Genomic DNA, 14,982 nt, shown 5'->3' on the forward strand with positions numbered 1-14,982 from the left:
ATAATGAAGCAAAAAAAGTTTTTGTGTAAATAAATTGTATATGTGGTTTAACTTGAGATTTTGGCGTTCATTACGGAATTTTTGAGTGTTTTACTTAAAGCAATTTTTCTCTGAACTAAAAATTTTCGAAATGCAGTTTTTTTTAATTATGATCTATTTTGAATTATGTGCACTTTTATTTATCAAATATTTTTTTTATAAATTTTAAAAAATCAGTTTTGAAAGACAGGCGTTCCAGCGTGCTAAATAATATGTGACAACAATTTTACATGTATGTAATTTAAATCCAAAAATTGTAAACAGCTGCTGGAATTATACCACAATTTAATTAAATAAAAAAGTAATTTTCTTTAAAATCTAGAAATATATAAATGTATTAGAAAAACCTTCTTAAATTTGAAATAATAAAAATGAAATATTGTAAGATTTTTCAGATTAGATCGTTATATTTAAAAAATCAAACTGTGTGTTATAAATTGTATTTAAAATCTGATAAGTCAAATAAAGTATATATGTATTATCTTTTTTGCCATTTATTATGAAATTTACTTTATTTTAGACATAGCAGAATCGTTATTAAATAATATATTGCTTTAATTATTTTCTGACAAATTGAATATATATTTATTAAAAATAACAATAAATATGTTTTTATAGTCTTAACAAAACCAAAAATTTCCAATATAATACAAAAGTCTAAAATTTAAAAATCAGAACTAGAAAAAGTTTTTTTAAAGACTATTGTAATTTGAACAATTCTTACTGTCAAAATTTTGATTAGCACAAATAAAAGTTTAGTCATTTAAAATTAAATACCAGAAAAAAAATATTGTTTACGTTGTGACACAAATCGTTAAATATATGTTAAAACTTACCTGTCACTTCAAGCAGTAAACATATGTAGATTCACTCCAATAGTATTCACAAAAAAATAACGTGTCATAATTACGGTTCGCGAGCACTCAAGCTGTGACTATTTATTAAATATTTTTTAAAAAGTTTAACAGTCTTTGCTTAAAATATAAGTCATACGTCAAAGAAACGCTCTTCTGGGAATAATTATCTCAAAGTACTGTTTGTTGTCAATTTCCTTTTCCGTTCGACCTTTATGCGAACTTTCCAGAAATTAAAAAAATCTGAATAGTTTATTTTTTGTCGTCACTACCCTCATTTATTAATTATGCAAACAAACTGACTGTTCGACGGAAATGACTGCAATGACATCAGGTTCGGACCTATGACCTACCCATATCCGGGCGTCTTTTGGTATAATCGTGAATAATTAAAATGGTAGAGTCCAGCTGTTCAATGGTCTACAAAGATTTTAGATTTATTGAATACACAAGCAAATTAGTCATATAGTTGATCCAAGTGCAAGTTTTCAGAAACTCAATCTTTGATTTTGTTTGACTTAAGAATGTATTTTTTAAATATGCTGTGTTATGTATGTATGTGTTTAACTACAATTAGACATCTCTCCAATATTACCATATTGCAAGGATTTTTTTTTTATAAAAAGACAATGGGCCGCGTCTTGCCGTGGCCGTGTCATGTCATTACCAAAGTGTGACCCGTTCTTGGTCCTTTGTTGTCACAACAATTGTCAAACAGTAACGAATTGGCTCACCTTTCACCACTCGCACGCTAGTCGTGTATATTTTTTAGCTTCGCCTGTTTGCTCAGTGGATGCCATTGGACAGGATGTTTGAAGTATGTCCCGTGGTGGAAGTGTCGTTATCTCTGTACACAAGCTTTGCTACAAGGCCCGACCGAAATCCCTACTCGAAAATCTGATTCAGTTCATCATGCGACTAAAAAGTGTTATACACATTTAAAATCAACTGAGTGGTATATTATATTTTTTATTTATATGTTTATGGTATGATTCGTTGTGGTCAGGCCTACCGAGAGGGGCCCAACTCTGGAAAAAATCATAGCAAGAATATATAATGAATCTGAACTAAACTACAGTTATTTGAGATGTATCTCTATACTGATGTATTTCAGATATAAGTTCCTTTAACCCTTTTTACACATATTATACAATAAATAAAAGGAGCGGAACATTGCCTTCAAAAGCACCCACTTTCTAAGTAGTGCTTTTAAATAAATAATATTATCGAAAGGCCGCGCAGGTATAATTTAAATGATTTTTCTTGAGAGAAGCGTTTTTCTATGTCGTCCAGACGAAATAATTTTCATTTTTAGCCTCTCACTGCTAAACAAACAGACGCTATTTATTTTTTGTATCTAACATTATTAGAAAATTAAAACAAACATAAATTTGTCCGCAATGTGTTTAAAGCCTTTGAAAACCGTTGCGTCATTGTCATGCTGATATGACTGGGCGCTTTAAACGTTTTTATTACGTACTAGTGAGTCCGTTGCAAAATTAGTAATTATCGATTTTTATAGAAATGCAAGCATATAAACACAATAGTTACAAGCGACGCTTGTAACCATTGTAGTTAATTGGTATACAAGCAAACAAAAAACCTGACGTGTCTAACGAGTTAACTACATACTATTTAGTATAACGAGTTCAACAAAAATCTGGTGTGGGTATAAAATAGTAAGTTAATAATTGATAAAATAGTGTAATATCGAAATGCAGACAAACTATGGAGCAATATGTGAGATGCGATGTCTTTCTGAGTTGGCTTAGTTTATATTTAAGTTCTAAAACTTTCATTCTTATTTTAAATTTCTATCGTGTCTGGGAGATCGGAATTAGTGATCAATATATAATTATAATTCCAAACGATCATCACATATTAGGTGTATCTAGATTACCTAATCTCACGGATGAATATCGTGGCGATTAATTAAAATCGAGCTAGGTCGTAGCTAATGCAGCTCTTATATGTATTAAAAAAATTAAAAAAATTGTGGTTTGGGTTTGAACAGCAAATGGACGTTTCGCAACTGTCAATTTGAGCTTCATATATATTTTAGAGCAGCATATTAGCGCCTATTAATTAAATTATATTTTCGCTGGTAGAAATTGGTGAAAATGTATTTGGAAAAAATACACATTCACACATCGGATGTAAATAAATAATAATGATTATGTAAATACATATATATATTACTACATAGAGAAAAGTTGAAATCATATCATTTTACTAGCACCTGCCAGATAATTTATGTTTTCATTGGTAAAAATATATATTTACCAGTGAAATTGTATTCCGATATGATTTTACTGAAATGGCATATTTTAAAAAATATTTTCGGGATTGATTCGAGACTGTTTTTTCTTGATTTTTTTTAGGAATAACCACATGAAACTTAACGCATTATTTATTTATTTTGCTGCATTAAATCCAGTTGTTAAATTAACGATAATATAACATTAATTTTGTATAATTCAGTTGGTTCTGTTGTTGATTTTTCGTTATTTCTTTGCTTCTTCCTTAGGTATTCGATCTGAATTTTCAGATCGAATACCTAAATTTACCGCTACTAATTTACATTCGTTGAATATTTCCTCTCATGTCTAATATTTTTTAAACGTTTAAAAAGCAAAATAATTTGCAAACAAATTTAACAGAAAAAGCGTCAATCTGTCCCTTTGAATAATAATGTTTATTGTGAAAGTACTACTAGAGAGTGGGTGCTTTTGAAGGCAATGTTCCGCTCCTTTTATTTCTTGTTTAATATGATAAAAAATGGCTAAAGGAATTTATATCTGAAATTCATCAGTATAGAGATACATCTCAAACAACTGTAGTTTTTAGTTCAGATTCATTATTTGAGGTCAGTCGGGCCCCGGTAATTTGTACCTCCCCCTCTCGGCAGGCCTGGACAGGACACAAACTATAAACCCAGTGGTGTAGCTAGGGTATGTGGTGCCCGGGGCGATCCTTAAAATTGCCGCCATCCCCCCCCCCCCCTATACATTTTTGCATGGTCATAAAATCAGCATTTCTTAAAATAATTAATTGGTTATTATTAAGCTCTTGCTATTCGTGGATATATATTTTAGTGCATTTAGGGTTAAGTACCACACTAGACGATCCCATCGCAAATATGCCGCCCTCAAGCAAGTGCCGCCCGGGGCGGCCCGCCCCCCTCGCCCCACCATAGCTACGCCACTGTATAAACCGTAATGTTTCAAAATGCTAGAAAAAAAATAAGAAGCTTAATTTGTTGACAAATAAAAATTAATTAAAAAAACGTCATTTTATCTAAACTTTTGTCAATATCTCAGATAACCAGCTCGTTAACCAGTCTGATCCGCCATCTTGTCTCAAAATGGCTACTATAAAAATATTGAAAAATTCATGACAGCTTAAAATATTTGTAAAAATATGGAATCATATATATTTATTAACTAAAAAGATATAATTATAATAATACTATTTTTTTTAAATACCTTTACACATAGAAATCTACCTGACTCACGGGGTCTTTGATTGAAAAAAAATTGAAGATGCAAATAAATTTTAAAATGTCTAAATATTTAAACACTACGTCTATAGCAACATTTTAGTATTTTTTGAAAGTCAATGTCTTGGTATTCAGTTGCAAAATTTTTTTTAAGGATATGCCACATCCTCATTCGTACCATCGCTTGTCACAGTATCGTACATCCTTCGTCTCTTTATAATTTAGCGCTTGGAGCCTGGAGCCGTAGCATTCTCCGCACACGTTCTATGACATCTATGTATTTTTCAATTGTCTTCCGTCGTTTTACCATAAAACGCTCTTAATGTATACACACACATTACAATAGCACAATCATGTGACACACTTTCGTATCCTTGTCCCTCTCGCACTCACACACACTCACTCGCACAATCGCCAGTTTCACTTCTAACGAATATTTCAAATCGTTTATTGAAGACGTTTGAAGAAAGCACTTTTTCATGGAAGATTTTGCTCCTGAATGATCCGCTACAATGATTTTTGAAACTTAAATAATATAATCGCGTTATAAGTCGATTTAATTATGGGGGCGTTAACGGCTCATTATATTAAAATTCGATAGCGATGTTAAACTATTTTTATTATCAATTTATTAATTTTAAGTTTTAGATGAAGCCGTGTCTTGACCCCCAATTGCATCCAACGACAAATTTCACTTTTATGTTTATTCTCTATAAATGTGTGTCGTTTTCCGCTATGGTTTTTCCCCACGTCTAACAATAATTTTTCTGGCTCTGATTGTAGGCAAATAAACCGTGAGCGACTAGTGGCGCTCAACCTTTTTTAAAACGTGCTCTTATCGCGATTCTTATGTACTATACGTGCATTACTTGTAGGCGAGCCACTTCATAGGCTATTTAATAATATGTTGATAATCGTTTTGCGATAACCATATTTTGACGTGCGTATGCTTTCAACTTGATTATTTTGACGATTGAGTGATGTTTTAGACGTTTTAATTATATCAAAGTATCGAATCGAATTTATTTTAGTTTGCCTCTATTAATACAAAATTACTGATATATTGAAATGTATTTTCGCAACTGTAATTCGTGTTCAATATTCGAGTACTACAAATAAAAAAACTGTATGTATACTTTACAAGTTAAAAAATAGTAAAAGAATACATATATATTAGTATTTTCCGTACTTCCTACTACGGCGCACACTATCCTTACAACTTTGCCAACATTCGTATAGAAACCTGTTTTAAAAAATATGTTTGAAATCAGGCGCAGATGTGCCAACCTAAACCCATAAGATTAAGACAGAAATAAAAATCATACTAACCCATTAGTTAAAAACCTTAATAGATAACATAAATATTTAAAAAAAAAAAGTACTAGCTAATTTAATAAAAAACAAAAAGTTTTTTTTTCTAACTTTTTTTTTTGCCCTAAAAATTTAATAAATAAAAGTAAGAACAAATTAATAGATACCCAGGTAAATGGCTTTGGCCAGGAACTGGAAAAAATAAATATTAGACACTGGATAAACCCATAAATATCTGACCGATTCCGATTGCTCTCTGTGTGCAATGTGTTAAAAATAATAGTTTTTAATTTAATTAATTTAGCATAATAACCTGTACATGTTATTATGCTAAATTCATTAATTCCTGTACAGGTACTGTAGAACAGTGATAAAAATTAATTTATAGTACCTGAAACGCTAATATTTTATATTACAAATCCTAGCGCTTTTACCGTATCTGGGAAATCCGAATAAGTGATTACTATATAATTAAAATTCGGATTGATCATCACATATTAGGTTTTCCCAAATTTTCCTAAGCTCACAAATGAATAATTCAAATAAAATTTAACTAAATCGCGTATAGTAACATATACTGCCTATAAACTAATAATGGCTTATAATTATTATCTTATGTATAATTGCTTTAATTTTTAAAATAAATATCATTGCTTTCAGTTTAGTGTCTCATTACTTATGAGTGTTGATTGTGTTTACTTCGTTGTCAATGCTCAAAAAAATTAATAGTTTAATCCAAATTTTGTTTAAAAAATAATAAATTTATTAAAATATATTTGTAATATTTTTGTTAAAAAAGGGCAATTTTAGAGAAAATACAATAATTATTATATATACATACTAATTATAGTCCAAACAAAAAAACAGTGTGTTAAGTGCACAAGAATAAAATATAAGCAGAAAATTCGCCGAACATAAATAAAAAAATAATTCAATAAAAAATATTTCATAAATATTAAATTAATTAATTTAATTTTTTTTTTTTAAATAGTTTTTTTTTAATTTTTCATAAAAATAGTTTTCATTAAAAATATAACGTACATATGAATAATCATTGTTACATGAGTCCGTAACGTCTCAGACTAGTAACTCTGAGGTTGCGGGTTCGAACCTCGGCGACAGCACTCGATTTTTATATATAAAAATGCGCAATTATTAAAAAAAAAAACGGCCCCAACTGCAGTAACGTCTATGGATTATAAATTATATAGCACATAATAAGTAATAATATAGATGTCACCGATTCTCAGACTTTCAGTCTGGTGGTTAATATTTACTTGCAGGTATATATTATGTCTGATTGACTTACTCAGTTGATACAGATTTGCCCGTTGTAACGCATTGAACTTACTTAAGATTTAATAAAAATCTATAAAAAAATGCTAGTGGTTCTAAATTTTTTATGTTTAGTGACAAACTATTTAATTTTTTTTTGCTTTTAACTATAATATGATTATGCTTTAGAACAACTTAAACAATAAAAAATTAATTGGCAGCAGAATTTCCTATAGGCAATTCGTTTAATATTTTTTTTCGCTGATAAACAGATTAAACAAAATTATTATGTGGTTCCTTGTAATTTGTACGTTTAATTTCATAAGTAAAAAAATTTTCAATTGTAAATTATTTTTAAATAAAAATTAGACGTGTTAATAAATCTCGCTGTAGTACTGCGTCACGTAGTCTCCAGGTCGTCTTAATGATCGGGTTGAACTCTTAGGATTCAGGTGCCTTCTTAACTGCATCTGATCGACAGTCGGTGGTCTTTTAACTCCTTGAATAGTGAGTTAATTTATAGACATTTGTAAATTTGTTAGTATACACGTAGAAATGATACATATTTGTTCATAATTATTTCTGTTGTTAGATATTTATTATCATTTTATAGTCAATTTTACATCAACATATAGTAGTAGACAAAAAAAGTGTTGCATAATTTATTTTTTCGAAAACTCGCACGCGCATGGTTGCTAACCTCTGACTTTACAGCCTATCGCCGAGTCCAAATGTTGAGTTGTTTCAGTCTCGATTCGAATCTGAGAGTGTGCGGTCGCTCGGTGTTACTAAGTTTTTTTCAATTTATTTTTTTAATTTCAATTTCACATTTGAAGAAAAAAGTAAACGCACAAAAACGACCGACAACAAGAACTATGCAGAAAATCCAACTTAGGTACGTACACGAATCGAACTTTGAACCGTTTTGCCTTCCCGCCTTTTGTAACCACCTAAGCGGCGCGTTACTATTCTGTTACTATTTTAATATGCATTAGTATTAATCTTTGTTTCATTTTATTTATAAAATATATGGACCACGTGCTTGCTGTTAACGCCCACGTTTTGTACCAAAGTTCGATCTTAAACTCCTAAACACGTTTTAGAAGCATTTATTTATTTCTAAAAAACGAGGGTTTTTGCGATTTCTAAAGAGGACCTAAGAGAGGGGTTGGCTTAGGGAGGGTGTTTTCAAGATTGCCGGGGTCAAACCAGTTCTTTTGACAAAAATTCGCCCAGGACCCGACAATGCTTCAGCCTTTCGATGGTTTTTTAAAAAGTCCGAGTTCATCCTAAACAAACACGAGGTTGTTTGAGCTGTCGGCCTCGGGCGCTGGATCCTGTTCTCCAGACCTCTAAAAGGAGTACAAATTGTGTTTGACGATGTTAAAAAAAAGCATATCATGAATACATACACGCGTGTGCTTATGAAATTCACGGCACTGGGCGCAGGAAGCCGACTTTGTTGCCAAGACCAAAGGTCTCGGAAAGCTCAAGGGTCATAAGGCCACGTTTAACGTTCGCTATACTTTTTCAAAAATATAGAAAAAATATGTACCGGAAACGTGCGTAAAACAATGTATAAATTTCAACTCGGCGATAATCGACACTGCGGTTGCGTTTCCTAGCGAACCAGATGTTTTCAAAGTTTCTGTCCAAAGCCCGATTCGCTCACCAGTTATTAATAGTATAAAGTCAGTTCTTCTGCAATCGATTAAAATGTCATCAAAAATCTAGCTGGAACTTGATCGAAATTTCGATAGTCCGAAAAAAAGTCTTGAAAACTCATTAAACACTTCCTCTGTGCGTAAGCAAGATTTTATCCCACAACGATTGCGTATCTTCTGCGTTCTAGATTAGTCGTATGTGAAACGTTACCGCAAAAACGGATGTACTCGGCTAATTATTGCGAATAACGCCAAGTTACACCATAGAAGTGTGCATATGTAAGTAAGCTCACACATTCGCTATATATGTATTATATAATAATAAAATATCTATAACATTAGAATATGGTTAAACAGCTGTGTGGATTTCGCGCGCGGTTCATGTCCGTTCGCACCACATGTTCCCCATGGTGGAAACAAATCTGCGAAACTCGTCCAACTACTAATAAATCTCGTGAAGTCATTTTCGATTTTTAAGTTTTTTGCTTCATAATCTTTATTCTAGAAAAGTCACGATTGCACCATAAAATGGGTATATATGCATTATGTCAGTTTGCTATTGAAACATATTGCGTCAGAGTCAGCGCCTTCACCAGCTTCTCAATCTACGGATATTATATTAACATTCAACGCGCACTATGACGCTATTAGATTTTAATCAGTAATGAAATTATAAGTATCTGGCCCCTCTTTTCAAATAAACCGAAACCGACAACCTTAGGATCTTCTATACTAAAAAAAAGTAGGCAGCGTAGCGATCTAATTATTTTACGGAAAAAAATAACAATTGAACGATACATTCGGTCTTATCATGAGAATTTGTATTTATTTTTTAAATACCACACAACTATTTTTCGCTTATCGCTTTCTACCTAATCATAATACGCAAGTTTTCCTCGCAGATGATCTATTTTTAGATTAGTTACTATTTTTAGAAGCTCTTTTCTGTGGATTTTTATGCTTTCGCTGCAAAAAATCTTTGCCCTCCGGTGATGTACACTTGATGTACATGTACAAATTAGTGACTTAAAATTATTAAAACACAAAAATAAGTGCTGAAACGAGTAAATGATTATTTTGTATATGTACATACTCCTTAAATGTCTGCTCCCGAGATATATTAATGCACGTGCTATCAACCACTTGCTTTATATCCTTGATATATTAATGAACGTTCCCACTGCGACGTCTCCGACACGATTTTATTGCTTTTGACGTGAATTTTTAACTTCTGAGAAGTGATTTTTTGCGCTCTCCTATTGATTAAAATTCTGTTTAAATGTTCTTCATTTGATTCTTACTATTTTAAATATTTATCATACCAATATATCCATATTTTCTGACGTCGTTTCTATTATTGTTTTGGTCCTTTTTTAGTTGAACCGGCGTTTGAGACGTAACCGAAATTTTCTTTTATTTTTAAACTTGAGGTTATATGTATATAATATTTGAAAATAAATAATACATTTTGAACAGCCAATATATTTTAACAGGTTATATTATAAGGAATACAAATCTATGTACGCTAATATCATCTACGTATTCTGTATTGTTTTATTAAAAACCGGATTTTTTGCTGGAATTTATGATTTAAATGTATTTTTAAATAAAACATTAATAATATGACATGTACACTTGGTGTACATCATAGAAAATGAAGGGTTAAAAAAATTATTTAGCATGACTATTATTATAATGATGTCTATAGCTTTGCTGGATTTTTGTTATATTTTATTTTAAATAAATTACATGAATAATTAAATCGCGTAGCGACTATTTCCATGTTTTTTGTGCCATTTTATTAGCATTTAAATGTATAAAAAATTAATAATAAAAAATGGTGATTAAAACCACGTGGGTTGCAAAATATTATAGTCTTCATAAATATTGAATATGAAACTTAAATAAATAAATGAGTAAAACGCCAATTTATTGACGCGCTACGCGGCCAAATTTCCTTGGAGATATTCGTTAAATTAAATAGCATTTTTTCTTAAATATTTAAAAATGAGCTTTTGAGTGATTTATTAACTAAATATCTCAACTATTTCTTAAAGTGAACGGTTTTTTTTAAATGCTACTTGTTGATTGTGGTCGATTGATGTTGTTTTGTCGTACACTTGATTATAAAATAGTAGATGTTCCATAGACTCATATAAAATAAAAGTCTTGAGACTTACGAAACAACCTGTAGCTCAATCTTGAAAACGATACTCTCTCATAATTATCGTCATTTAACTCGTCACTCCAAAACATCTTGAAGTAATTACACGTTTGTGTAAACAATCGACACCAGATAAGGCGCTTCTCGTGAAGCTCTATACCAAAGGGTTCACCATCACTTTTTTATGGAAATTTCGTACAATGCTTCTAACGTTACATGACCGTCGCACATTGCCTCCTCCTCCTCCTCCTCTCTTCTGTCATAGTTCTGCAAACGTTCTCTTGCAGTTGAGAAACGTCTTCTGTCGTTTCGGTGCTAAGGTCACTGTGAAATTGCGTGCATTGCGGAGATACGACTGCGTCCTACTTTTTAGTATATCTTTCATAGGTGCGCTTAGAAGTTTTAGTGTGCACCGATGCAACTCATGATCTCGTCAACCTTCAGAGTGCCATATCCGAAGTGCAAACTCGTCCTGACGCCTATGCGTTTCGACCGCTAGATTCCAACTCTTTCTATACCCGAGATCGACGGTTGTATGACCTTACGTGACGCGGGATGGATGTTTGTTTATGAATCTCCACAAAAATCGCAGACACGACCTGAGCGAACAAAAAAAAAATGATCATATTTGCGAATCAGAGAGATTGAGCAAACACGTGCAGATTCACTCTCGCTTGTGAATGAAAGAAAGGAGGAAACTGAAAGTTGAACGTGTTGCGCTTCTCAGAACCGAGTATTACAGTCTATGTACATAATTATACGATTTAGTTTTCTATTTTAAGCTGCTTCAATAATCAGTATGCAGAAAATATAAGCAATGCATTTTTAAAACCATTGAGTTGTTTTTCATATTTTTTACAGTTGATTAGACGCAATGTGCTTTTGCTTTTTTTTTTAAAAATGTAAAAATATCAAGATAAACATAATAAAAATATAATTTTATAAACATAAAATTATATTTTTATTATGTTTATCTTGATATTTTTACATTTTTTTTACCTAAATAACTGTACAAAAAAAATTTCCATAAAAATAAAAAAGAGTTTTATAATTCACCGCCTTCTCTATTTCGTTAATAAAATTGATACCTTCCATTCCGGAATATAAGAAGCACCCACATTTGGCTCTATCGATTTCACACATTTTTTGCTGTATCTTTCGCCACCTTGGTGACGAATATAGTGCACCCGTTTAAATGTATTTTACTCTCATCAAAGAGCTTCACTCTTCCTCAACTTAAAAACTCCAGCTCTTGTGTCGATTGCCTCAAAAACTTTATCGACAGAAGCAATGCGTTTCATACGCATTTCTTCGATAAATAACGCTTTTTTTTGTAAATATACAAGTTCATACAACGTTTTCCCTAAGCCAGGTATAAGAGTTGTCTATATTTATGTATTTAACAAATGTTTAAAAAATTCTCACGGGTAATATATTATACATGCCATTGTTTTACGTCTATTTTTACCAAGGGTAGCTAATTTTACCCTCAAACTGATTTATTGTATCTAGTACAACATTTTGTAGATAACCTAATTGACAAATACACAATAATATCGCATTTTTACTCAAACTAAAATGTGGACGATGTGGCATTATAATTTTTATAAATATTTTTATCATGAAAGTTGACGATCAATGAGCCAGCTAATCACTCAAAAACAATATAGACATACCTCTAAATGAGTAATAAAAATTTCAAAAGAATACTACTGACGAATATATCCTTAATTCTTATGATGTAGAATTACTATAATTTTTTAAATCTATAATATTAAAATTTTTTTTTTCTTGTCAAAATTACTAAAAATAGTATTTTTATTACATTTTTATGAATTAGTAAAAAATACTATATGCATATTATTTTTTTTTAATCATTTAAAGTTGAGTTTTGGGCTCTACATTTACATAGTGTCTAAAAATGTAATGCATATAGATAAATTATTGTAACAAACTAAATTTTTCACTCATTTAAATATTTTTTAAATTTTTACTCTACAATAAAATTTTATTAATATTATTTTTTTTAAATTAAAAAGTTATTACGTTACAAAATAATACTATTTATATGTAACATATGCAATTTTTATCATTGTTTTGCTGTTATTAAACTTAATTACAATTTTCTGCTACACAGATATCAATAGCATAAATTGTATCTAGATTTATACACTAAATTCTCATTTTTGCAAATACAATAATAAAGTAAATAAAAAATGACTTGAAAATATTTTAGTATTCTAAATTATATAAAATGAGTTTTATTTCGATTTGATAAAATATTCTAAAAAATATTTATATTTTGCATTTTTACGATTTAATACATTACAACGGCATATACTCAATCAACGACTACTTAGTAAGTAGTGAGACACTAGACTGGAATCATATTATTCATTATTACAACTTACAATAAATATATCTCACTATGACACAACCTAGCTGGATTTTATTAAAATTAGTTAATTGAAGGAAATATTTAATTCACTAATTCTGATCTCCCAGGCACGATAAAAATTCAAAAATACTAGAGTCCATATGAGATTCGAACTTAGGTCTTTCAAGTATTAATCACTTACTTATACCACTGATGTGATGATTATAAGCGCTACGCGTGCTAATTACTTAATAACAGTCGTTTCATAAAACAAATTATTTTTTATTAATATATCAATTACTTTTTGAAAGCCTGTAGCAAATAATAAAATCAAGTTCAAATGTATTAACCCATTTAGTACTAGAGGGCGATTTATCGGCCCTCCATGTATATGCGAAATGTCACGTGTCAGATTTGTAAGACTCGAGTGAACAAAAGCAGGTAGCGAAATGCACTAAGTTTGTGAGCTCCCATAAGTGAAAAAGCATTTCTCTGCATATTTTGCAAATAAAAAATGTGTTGAAAATATTTTATTTATATCTCTTTTAGTATTCTTAATTGTATAAAATTAGTTTTATTTCCATCTAACAATCCATAATAGTTCACATTAAAAAATGTTTTAAAAATATTTAGATGGTGTGCACTTTTAGAGCATACCATCTAAATAGGTCTGGCCTCATTAGGGTTAAGCTGCTATGTTCTTAACATCGATTTATAAAATTAAAATAAAATACATATCTTTATTAGGTATGTATTTGAGTCGGTCTTTATCAGCATTTTTAATTGTTAGCTATTAAGCTAGGGTAATAAAACTGCGATAGCGATTCCTAACATGTCGAGTGATTCATATGTCGATATGACACTATTTCTTTTAGTATTATATTTGCTGTGTTACTTATCGTATCAACTATTTACAAGGACCGGATATCACTATGAGAGAATTCACCATTTAAAAAATCAATTAAAGTATGTTATGATAAGCTCGTGTATTTTTAATAAAATCATATCAATATATTGTCTCGAATCACTTGTAATGTATCATATTATATAATTAATAGGAATACTGATTTGATCCCACATATTATGCTAAATTGAGAACCATTACACCAATCTATAAAGACTAGTTGCGGCTCTTGATTTATGCCAATTGCCAATCAAATAGAATCGATTATTGTATGTTAAAATAAGCTTCTTAGTTTGATATTTATTGTAGCCAACTGTATATTATAAATACTGGGCAAGAATAGTTTTGAGATATTCAGACATTTATTTGTATTTTTTATATATGTAATATAAAATATGAATATCTACCACTAGAATATCAATCTGTAAATTACTCAAATTGATATAATTAGGAATGATATAAAAAAATTGTGTGCTTTGTGTTAAACTGGTTACAAATAACCACAATTTATTTTATTTCTATTATATACGATGATATCTTATTTGTAATATAAAAAAGTTATTATTTTTATTTTATTTTTATCTTGTCTTAAGAGCATATGTTTCGGTTCATCCTATATGTACGTATGGACATAAGTTCGTATGATAAACTCGAAACGCCTCAATGAGTCAGGAAACGCGATATGTATTGTATTATCGTCATATTGGAATATTTCGCATTCTGACATACATTATGTATGTACATACACACAGACACACATGTCGGTTTGTCGCATGCGAATTTTTTTTTTAAATTTCTCTTTGGTCGTAATATCACTTTACTCAGTTAAAACAGTCGCTCCATTGTTGAGTCGAAGGCTATACTCGGATGAGTAATCGTTTCGTATGACGTGAAA

The 14,982-nt window shown here is 30.5% G+C and overlaps 1 protein-coding gene and 1 long non-coding RNA gene across 4 annotated transcripts in view; one reads left to right on the plus strand and one right to left on the minus strand.

Moving 5' to 3' along the window:
- Positions 1–14,982, plus strand: part of LOC148235200 (uncharacterized) — a 52,323-nt gene that overhangs the window by 18,130 nt on the left and 19,211 nt on the right. Inside the window, exon 1 of one of the 3 annotated variants that reach the window (XM_088187253.1) lies at positions 7,725–7,873. The exons of the other annotated variants lie outside the window; for them this stretch is intronic. The gene's annotated coding sequence lies outside the window, so the exon portion shown is untranslated. Of the gene's footprint in view, positions 1–7,724; positions 7,874–14,982 lie in introns of those variants that run through there. 3 annotated transcript variants of the gene reach the window in all.
- On the minus strand, positions 7,558–8,570 carry LOC148235202 (uncharacterized). Its single transcript, XR_015809839.1, has 2 exons — positions 8,391–8,570; positions 7,558–8,330 (listed from the first exon to the last, which is right to left on the minus strand). It is a non-coding gene; the product is annotated as an uncharacterized LOC148235202 (long non-coding RNA).

The sequence above is a fragment of the Plectrocnemia conspersa genome, unplaced genomic scaffold, assembly GCF_051122295.1.
Source record: "Plectrocnemia conspersa isolate PC_06_02 unplaced genomic scaffold, ASM5112229v1 ptg000005l, whole genome shotgun sequence".
Taxonomy (NCBI): Eukaryota; Metazoa; Arthropoda; class Insecta; order Trichoptera; family Polycentropodidae; genus Plectrocnemia; species Plectrocnemia conspersa.